This window comes from Loxodonta africana, chromosome 11 (assembly GCF_030014295.1).
Source record: "Loxodonta africana isolate mLoxAfr1 chromosome 11, mLoxAfr1.hap2, whole genome shotgun sequence".
NCBI lineage: Eukaryota > Metazoa > Chordata > Mammalia > Proboscidea > Elephantidae > Loxodonta > Loxodonta africana.
Window position 1 is genome coordinate 10,918,667 of NC_087352.1, and position 10,918 is coordinate 10,929,584.

Below are 10,918 nucleotides of genomic sequence, written 5' to 3' on the forward strand. Positions count from 1 at the left end.
TGAGGTATGCCAGTACCAGATTGGTAGTAGATCATTTCGAGGTGGGATTTCCTGTGTCAGGAACTCCTAAAGTAGGATGTCCTGTAGCTGAAGCTCAAAAGGTGGTTGGCTTAAAAGGGTATACTTGTCTTAGATTGGTCGCAATGCAGCGATCATAAGAATATGTGATGGAGGTGTTTCCCAGTGTAGCTATGTCATCATTACTGGGCATTCTTTCTCAGGTGAGTTGCAGCACAGTTACATCACCATTGCTAGACATTGCTTAGTTTCATGATTATGTCTATGCGGGAAATTGCTGTTGCTAGGATGGAAATTGAACTAGTCACAGAGGATCACACTCAAACCTCATGTTGGCCACTTCAGATCTTCTCAGGTACCTCAACTTTTAAAATTCCCTTACACATTCCTTAATGGTTAAACAGGCCTTGTTGAGTTTGTTTCTTTTTTTCTTTTTGGTTCTCAAAGGATATTTATTGAAATATTTTCCTTTGTATTCTTAGCTAGCTGGGCATTCCACCGAACTACTGTCAATGCCATCTATGACATCATGAGGGTGGTGGCCATCAACATTGCAGCCCACAGACTGGGAAATCCTCAGAATCTCTTTAATAGTTCCAGACAGTTCTCTGGCTAAAAATCAGTGCCTCATGTGCCACCCAACATTGACAATCTCATCAATGTTCTCTTTCTACTGTGCTTAATATTTTTCTACTTCTTCCTGTCTCTGGGTAATTCCTTGATGACTTTAATGATCAGGGTGGATGAGAAGATGCCATCTCAACCTGGGCTTGTCTGTTCTGAATGGTCACCTTCACAGTAAACTTTAGACCCTTCCAGTCACCTGTTGCTTTGGCAATGTCTTATGTTTCTTTTTTTGGTTTATAAATAATATTTTATTGTGTTTTCATTGAAGATTTATATAGTAGTCTGGGTTCCCATTCAACAATTTCTGCACAAGTTGTTCAGTGACATTGCTCACATTTTTCACAATGTTCTGGTTCTTCTGTTTCCATAAACCTAGCTTCACTGCTCCCTTACATTCTCATCCCTTTTTTTTTTTTTTTTTAAAGTAATTGTCAACTGTTTGGTTTTCATATAAGTGATTTTTTTTTTAAGGAGCACAGTACACATGGGTGATATTCTTTACTTTTTGATGTCATCACTACCTTATTTTGAGAGGGACTCAGGGGACTGGTATTGGGGGCCGGGGAGGACATGGCACCAACTTTCCCACCTGTGCACCTCAGGTCCAAAACTTTGATTGCATTGGGGTCGAACTTGTGGTCCATTGCAAGGGCAGTGGGTGTTGGATGAACCAGATGCTGGATAACTGAAGAAAGTTGCATGTAGGCCAACTCCAAACTGAAAGCAGAGGTTGTTTCTTATTTTTTATGATACCCGTAGGCCTTGGAATCCACTCTGCGGAAACTAATACTCATAACTACAGTGTAGACCCAATGAGGGCAGGGCTTGCCTTTCTGGTTTACCGATATGTCCTAGGTGCTTAGAGTACATAGTAAAGAAGCCCTGGTGGCACAGTGGAGATGCACTTGGCTGTTATCCAAAAGGCTGGTAGCTCAAACTCACAAGCCACTCCAAGGGAGAAAGACGTGGCAATCAGCTTCTGCAAAGACTACAGCTTTGAAGATCTTATTTGGTAGATCCACTCTGTCCTGTAGGGTCACTATGAGTCAGAATCAACTCAGTGGCAACGGGTTTGAGGTGTTTTGGTTTGGTTTGGTTTGGTTTGGTTTATTGATATGGATGCTGTGAGAGTGGTTGAGGGAGGGGAGCATGGGTGGAGTATTAGCTATCTATTGCTGGGTTTACACCAAAATTAAGGTGCTTGAGACAGTAAGCATTTACTGAGTTATGAACACAAATTATGCCAAAATTTAGAATCTTAAAACAATGAACATAATCTCTCACGGTTACTTTGGGTAGGAGTTTGGGAGTAGCTTACCTGGGTAGTTCTGTCTTGGGGTTTTCATGAGTTTGCAGTCAAGACGTCAGCCACGCCTGTAGTCATCTTAGGGCTAGACTGGGGCTGGAGGGTTTACCTCCAACGTGGTGCACTTGCATGACCATCAAGCTGTGGTGGGAGCCCTCAAGTCTGCTTGAGTTTCCTCACAATATTGCTGTCAGTTGCTCCCGGAGGGAGTGATCCAAGAGAGCAAGGTGAAGCTGCAGTGACTTTCTGCTGCTGCTTCTTCTTTTTTTTTTTTTTTTAAATAATTCTTCATTGTGTTTTCCGTGAATGTTTAGATTTCTTTGGAGAATGTCTACACAAATTTTTCAGTGACATTAGTTACAATCTTTACAATGTGTGAACAGTCTTATTATTTCAGTTCTGGTTGTTCTGTTACCATTAGCCTAGCTTCCCTGTCCCTTTACAGTCTCACTTTTGTTTTAAAGTAATTGTTCACTATTTTTCAATGCCTGTCATCGACACTCACCGTTATTTCCTCAATAGTCTATTCCTTAGAAATTATTCAATATATCTAGCTCACGTTCAAGGGAAGGATAGTTAGCTTCACCTCTTGAAAGGAGAAGTGTCTACAAATCGGTGAACCTATTTTAAAACCAGCACAGAGCATGTATGTATATCACAGATGTGTGCGTCTGAATGGCCAGAGTGGGGCTTCAGAAGCAAGGGTGCTGAGAGAGGTCAGCCTCTATGTAACAGCAGCAGTGCCTGTGACAAGCCCTTGGAAACCCATTGAGAGTTAGTTCAGAAAGGAACCATGGTGGCGCAACTGTTACATGCTCAGCTGCTAACTGACAGGTTGGTGATTCCAACCTACCCAGCGTCTCCATGATCTGCTCTGGTAAAGATTACAGCCTAGAAAACCCTACAGAGCAGTTGTACTCTGTCACAGGTATCGCTATGAGTTGAAATCAACTTGATGGCTTCTTTTTTTTTTAACACACAGGCCAGAGCTGAACATGTCTTAGACCGGGGTTCTCAAATGCAGGTACACGCGGGGACCAGGCAGGTCAGGGAGTGGGAGCTGGTTGTGAATTAGGAAATGGGACGGCTCAAGAGAGGCTGCCCCTGCTCTCATCTAGCCCAGGTTGTCATAGGAGAATGTGATCCCAGTACATCTACTATTTTTCCTTAAGAATATTCACAAAGGTGGATTTTTAAAATGTGAAATTGCCTAATTTTAAAATATTTTTCACATTTTTAAAAAGTTGTAAAGATGCTGTTTTACATCTTTTGGCCGCCAGAGGGCACACTCTGCTTTCTTCAGGCTTAGGTATCACAGAGGCAGAAACTGAGGCCCAGGGAGTTCAGCAGTTCTCCTGGGGTCACACAGGAAGCAAAGGCCAGAGCCCAGGCGTGAGATGGATGTCTCTGCCCAGGCTATCTTTCCAACCATATCAGCACCTCCCCGCCTCGGATAGGTCAGTGAAGGCCAGGATTTCTGCAGCTTGGGATCTGAGTGACAGTATGTGTGAGTGTGAGTGCGTGTGTGTGTGTGTGAGTTCAAGCTCTGGTTGTACTAGTAACCTCCTTCTCAGACTGCACCATGAGCAGAAGCTCTTGAGGTAAAACAGGTAAAAACAAAGATGGCTTACCTCCCTGGACTTCCATCGGGCAGTTTGAAAACCAATGGAACAGGGATATAGGTAGTTACCTGTCCATAGCACTTACACACAGACCATGCATCACCCAGGTACCCACTCAGACATATATCCACCCACTCATACATCATACCACCAACTCATCCATCCACCTGCCATTCATCTATCACTGTACCCTCCCACCCATCTATTCATCTATCTCACCTACCCACCCATCCATGTGTCCACCCAGATACCTACTCACACTCCTGCCTGCCCACTCATCATACCACCTACCCACCGACACTTCCACCCACCCACCCACCCATGCATCCATCCGATTTCTCCCTCCATTCATGCATCACTCTACCCACCCACCCTTCTATGCATCTGTCCATTGCACCTACTCACCCACCAAGTGTCTATCCAGATACCCACTCTGACACCTGTCCCCACACTCTTACTTCATGCCACCAGCCCATCCATTCATCCCACCCATTCATCCATCTGTGCCATTCATCTACCCCTCCATTCATCCATCACTCTATCCTCTCACCCATCTATTCATTTGCATATTCCATCTATCCACCACTCATGTGTATACCCACATACCCACTCAGACACCTATCTGCACACTCATACATCTTACTACCAACCCATCCATCCACTCACCCATCCATCCATCCATCTCCCTTCCATTCACCCATCATTCTATCGTCCCACACATGTATCCATCTGTTCATTGCACCTACACAGTTACCCGTGTGTCTACCCAGATACCCACCCGACACCTGCCTGCCCATTTGTACATCATACCACCCACCCATACAACAGCAGCCCACTCATCCATCCTTCCATCCACATGCCATTCATTTATAACACTACGCTCCCAATCATCTCTTCATTGCACGTGCTCACCTACCTATGTGTCTACCCAGATACCCACTCAGACACCTACCCACACACTCATGTATCATACCACCAACCAATCCATCCATCCATTCATCCACCTGCCATTCATCCATCACTTTACCCTCCCACCCACCTATTCATCTGTCTGTCTCACCTACCAACCCACCCATGTGTCTACCAAATACTCACTGAGACACTCATCCTACCACCAGCCTATTCACCCACCCATCCATGCAGCCAACCATCCATCCTACCGTTCATTCATTGATTCATCCATTCATCCATCCCTCCATTCTTCCATCTGTCATCAATCCATCCCTCCATTCATCCATCACTTTACCTTCCCCACATCTACTTAGCTAGCCACTTACAGCCTTAAACCACCCCCCGACCCATTCATCTACCCATGCATCCATCCACCACTCTAACCTCCCACCTGTCTGGCCATCTGTCCATTTCACCTACCCACCCCCCATATGTTTACCCAGATAGCCACTCAGACACCTCCCTGCCCACTTATCATACCATCAGCCCAACCATCCATCATTTTTCCATTCTGAAGATCTAATCATCTATCTGCTTACCCCTTCCATCCACCCATCCATGCACTCACCATCTGTCTACCCAGATGCCTAGTCAAACACCTACCTGCCCTCTCATACATTATACACCAACCAACCCACCGGTCTACCTGCCTTTCATCCAACACTCTACCTTTCTGCCACTTACCCTCTACATCCACCCATCCATCCCCTCACCTATCCATCTATTTACCTGCCATTCATCCATCACTCTACCTTCCCGCTAATATAATCATCTACTTACTCCCTCTACCCACCCACCCACACATCCATCCATCCACCCATTCATCCACCTATGCACCTGCCATTCATATATCAGTCTACACTTCCACCCATCTATCCATCTGTCTACCCACTTCCCCAGTACACTCACCCATCCATCTATCCATCCATCCCTCCACCCACTATTTGTCATTTACTTTATGCCCTGCGTGGTTAGCTACAGGGGATACAGGGATGAACAGAAAGCCTCCAGAGCCTTCCCATGTGGAGCTCACAACCCAATACTCTTCCCACTCCAACAGCCCCCTGGCTGTAACTATTCCCACCTACCCCTGCCCTGTTCCTGACACCATCTGGATTTTCTTCCCAACTGTGACCTATTGGAATTCCTGACCAGCTTGTGCCCCACCTGAGCCTGCCCGGAGCTACCCAGCATGATTCTGTGCCTTTGCCCAGCAGAAAACACAGTGCTAGAGCCCAAGGTGCTGGATAAATGGGACTTGCAGGCCACCAGCCTGCCTGGCTTCCTGGAGCCCTGGGGCACTGAGTCCTGCCAGGGTGCGGCAAGAGGGTGGCAAAGCTCACACACCTGATGCACGACCACCAGGCCAACAAACTACATAAGTGTCCCAAGCATAGCAAAGCCTTCCAGCACAAGGAGCCCCTGCAGCACCATCACGCAGTCACTCTAGTGATACTGGTCTTGCCCTGCACCAGCTGCCCACACACAACTGCCAGCATGCCTGCTGCGAGTGCAGTAAGACCTTCTACTGGCACGAGCACCTGGTGAGCCACCACAAGACTACTCACTCAGGCTCAAGCATCATGACCACGTGCTCAGGAGTGGCCTCATTACTGAGATGAAGGGGTGTCTGGTGGCCATACTCTCAGGAGGCCTCCAGTCTCTGTCAGGCCAGCAAGTCTGGTCTTTCTTTTTGAGTTAGAGTTTCATGCTACATTTTTTCTCCAGCTCTGTCCAGGACCCTCTATTGCGATCCCTGTCAGACCAGTCAGTCGTGGTAGCCAGGCACCATCTCATTGTACTGGACTCAGTCTGTTGGAGGCCGTGGTAGACGTGGTCCATTAGTCCTTTGGACTAATCTTTCCCATGTATCTTTAGTTTCCTTCACTGTTCCTTGCTCCCGAAAAGGTGAGACCAGTGGAGTATCCTAAATGGCCGTTCACAGGCTTTTAAGACCCCAGACTCTGCTCACCAAAGTAGAATGTAGAACATATTCTTTACAAACTATGTTACGCCAGTTGAGCTAGATATTCCCTGAGATGGTGGTCCACAACCCTCAGCCCAGCAATTCAGTCCCTCTGGGAGTCTGGATGTGTCTATGGAGCTACCATGACCTTGCCTTGTACAGGTTGTGCTGGCTTCTGCAGTATTGCATACTGTCTTAGCCTTCACCAAAGTTTCCACTTATCTATTGTCTATTAAGTGCTTTTCCATCCCCACCCCTTCCCTCCCTCATAACCATCAAAGATTGGTTTTTTGTTTTTTTTTATGTAAACCTTTTTATGAGTATTTACAGTAGTGGTCTCATACAATATTTGTCCTTTTGTAATTGACTTATTTCACTCAACATAATGCCCTCCAGATTGATCCATGTTATGTGATGCTTCACAGATTCATCGATGTTCTTTATACTCCATTGTGTGTATGTACCATAGTTTGTCTATCCATTCATCTGTTGATGGGCATCTAGGTTGTTTCCATCTTTTTGCTACTGTGAACAATGTTGCAGTGAACATTGGTGTGCATATGTCTATTCATGTGATGACTGTTATTTCTCTAGGATGTATTCCTAGGAGTGGGATTGCTGGATCATATGGTATTTCTATTTCTAGCTTTCTAAGGAAGGGCCATATCATTTTCCAAAATGGTTGTATCATTTTGCATTCCCGCCAGCAGAGCATAAGTGTTCCAATCTCCCCGCAGCCTCTCCAACATTTGTTATTTCCTGTTTTATTGATTCATGCCAGTAATGCCAGTATGAGATGGTATCACAGTGTGGTTTTGATTTGTATTTCTCTAATGGCTAGAGATCGTGAGCATTTCCTCATGTGTCTGTTAGCCACTTGAATGTCTTCTTTGGTGAGGTGTCTGCTCATTTTCTTTGCCCATTTTTATTTGGATTATTTGTCTTTTGTTCTAGAGGTGCCAGATTTTTTGTAGATTTTAGAGATTAGACATTTGTCTGATTTGTAATAGCCAACATTTTTTCCCAGTCTGTAGGTTCTCTTTTTACTTTTTTGGTGAAGTCTTTGGATGACCATAAGTGTTTAATTTTTAGAAAATCCCAGTTATCTAGCTTATCCTCTGGAGCTTGTGTGTTGTTGGTTGTGGTTTGTATCCTGTTAGTGCCATGTATTAGGGCCTCTAGCATTGATCCTATTTTTTTCATCAATGAACTTCATAGTTTTTGGCTTTATATTTAGGTCTTTGATCCATTTTGAGTTAATTTTTTATATGGTGTGAGGTATGGGTCCTGTTTCACTTTTTTTTGTGGATGGACATCCAGTTTTGCTAGCACCATTTGTTAAAAAGACTGTCTTTTTCCTGTTTGATGGACTTTGGGCCCTTGTTGAAGATCAGGTGACCATAGATGGATGGATTTCCACCCGGGTTCTCAATTCTGTTCCATTGGTCAATGTATCTGTCATTGTACCAGTACAAGGCTGTTTTGACTACTGTAACTGTATAGTAGGTTCTGAGGTCAGGTAGTACACTTCTCCCACTTTATTCTTCTTCAACAGTGCCTTATTTATCCAAGCCTTCTTCCCTTTTCATGTAAAGTTAATGATAAGTTTTTCCATCTCTTTAAAGAATGTTATTGGTATTTGGATCCGGATTGCATTGTATTTGTAAATCACTTCAGGTAGAACTGTCATTTTCACAATGTTGAGTCTACCTATCCATGAGCATGGTATTTTTTCCATTTATGTAGATCTCTTTTGGTTTCCTGCAGTAGCGTTTTGCAGTTTTCTTTGAATAGGTCTTTTACAACCCTGGTTAGATTTATTCCCAAGTATTTTATCTTTTTTAGGAGCTATTATAAATGGTATCATTTTCCTGGTTTCCTTTTCATCATTCTCTTTATTGGTGTATAGGAAGCCAACTGATTTTTGTATGTTTATCTTGTATCCTGCCACTCTGCTGCATCTTTCTATTAGTTCCAGTAGTTTTCTCTTGAAGCCTTTGGGGCTTTCTACATACAGTATCATATCATCCGCAAATAGGGAGAGTTTAACTTCTTCATTACCAATTTGGATGCCTTTTATTTCTGCTTCTGGCCTTATTGCTCTAGCTAGGACTTCCAAAACAATGTTAAATAGGAGTGGTGATAAAGGGTATCCTTGTCTTCTTCCTGTTCTCAAGGGGAATGTTTTCAGCCTCTCTCCATTAAGAACGATGTTGGCTGTTGGTTTTGCATAGATGCTCTTTATTATGTTGAGAAATTTTCCCTCTATACCTATTTTATTGAGAGTTTTCATCAGGAATGGGCATTGGACTTTGTCAAATGCCTTGTCTGCATAGATTGAGATGATCATGTGAGTCTTTCTTTTTATTTATGTGGCGGATTACATTGATTGATTTTCTAATGTTGAACCATCCTTGCATACCTGGTATGAATCCTACTTGGTCATGGCGTACTATTTTTTTGATATGCTTCTGAATTCTATTGGCTAGAATTTTGTTCAGAATTTTTGCATCTATATTCATGAGAGATATTGGTCTGTAATTTTCTTTTTTTATAGTGTTTTTGCCTGGCTCTAGTATGAGGGTTATTCTGGCTTCATAGAATGAATTCAGAAGTATCACTTCCTTATCTATGTTCTTGTCTTAGCCTGGGTTCTCTAAAGAAGAAAACCAGTGATGTGTATAAACATTTATAGAGAGATTTATATTAAGGAAACAGCTCACATGATTGTAGGGGTCGGAACATCCCAAGTCCTTGAATCAAGGTAGAGTCCTTTCCCAATTCATGGAACCGCAGAAGCTGGTGAACCCAAGATGAGCAGGTTGGAGAGCAGGTTTCCTGCTCATAGGTTATGACAGTCGAGGAATCCCCAAGGTCGGCAGGCAAGACCACAAGGTTTCTCCTGAGTCACTTAGCTGCAGGGGCTGGCAAACCCAAGATAGGTAGGTTGGGGAGCAGGACTCTTGCTCACAGGCCATGAAAATCAGCAAATCCCAAGATGAACAGGTAAGCTGCTAGCTCAAGTGCCAAGAACCAGAGGTCAGACAAGAGACAGCTGCTGGATCCAGAACAAGCCAACAACCTTTGCAAGGTGAGCAGCAAGGAAGTAGGCAGTGGAAGGTGGAGAGATGAAGGCTGAGGTGAGCTGCCACAGCCCCCACCCCTACTGGTACCACTCAGCAGATTCCATCATGGGGGTGATCACATATTAAATTTCAACAGAAAAGTGATCACAACATTATACAACTGCCAAAACACTGAGAATCATGGCCCAGCCAAGTTAACCCACAATCTTAACCATCACAGTTCTGAAATGTTTTGAATAGTACCAGTGTAAGCTCTTCTCTGAATGTTTGGTAGAATTCTCCAGTAAAGCCATCTGGGCCACGGCTTTTTTTTGTTGCGAGTTTTTTTTTTTTTTTTTAATTACCTTTTCAATCTCTTCTCTTGTTATGGATCTGTTCAGATTTTCAACATCATTTTGTGTTAGCTTGGGTAGGTAGCATGTTTCTAGAAATTTGTCCATTTCCTCTAGGTTTTCAAATTTCTTGGAGTATAGTTTTTCATAATACTCTGTTATGATCCTTTTTATTTCAGTTGGGTCTGTTGTAATGTCCTCCATTTCGTTTCTCATTTGGGTTATTTGCATCCTCCCCTGTTTTTCTTTTGTCAGTTTGGCCAGTGGTTTGTTGATTTTGTTGATCCTTTCAAAGACTAACTTTTGATTTTGTTGATTCTTTCTGTTGTTTTTGTATTCTCTATTTCATTTATTTCTGCTCTGATCTTTATTATTTCCTTTCTTCTGGTGGCTCTGGGCTTCTTCTGCTGTTCTCTTTCTATTTGTTCAAGTTGTGTAGCTAATGCTTTGATTTTGTCCCTTTCTTCTTTTTTGATGTGTGTATTGCTATAAATGGACCTCTGAAGACTGCCTTTGCTGTGTCCAAAAGGTTTTGGTATGATGTGTTTTCATTCTCACTTGATTCTAGGAATTTTTTTATTCCATTTCTGATTTCTGCTGTTACCCAGCGGTTTTTAAGCAGGGTGTTACTCAGTTTCCATGAAATTTATTATTTTTTTTCCTTACTCTTCCTGTTGTTAATTTCTACTTTGATGGCATTGTGGTCAGAGAAGATACTTTGTATTATCTCAATATTTTTTATTTTGTTGAGGATTTCTCTGTGGCGTAAGATGTGGTCTATTCTGGAGAACGTTCCACGTGCGTTGGAAAAGAATGTGTACTTTGCAGCTGTTGGGTGACGTGTTCTATATATGTCTATGAGGTCAAGTTGGCTGATTGTGCTCTTTAGCTCTTCTGAATCTTTGTTGAGTTTCTTCCTAGATGTCCTGTCCTTTACTGAGAGTGGATATTCATGATATTCAGGAAGTTTCCTACTATTATTGTGGAACTGTCAATTTCTCTTCTCAGTG

At 43.2% G+C, this 10,918-nt stretch overlaps 1 pseudogene; it reads right to left on the reverse strand.

The window, feature by feature from the left end:
• Window positions 1-496: 496 nt before the first annotated feature.
• On the reverse strand, window positions 497-1,339 carry LOC100676014 (large ribosomal subunit protein uL11-like; annotated as a pseudogene).
• Window positions 1,340-10,918: the final 9,579 nt, after the last annotated feature.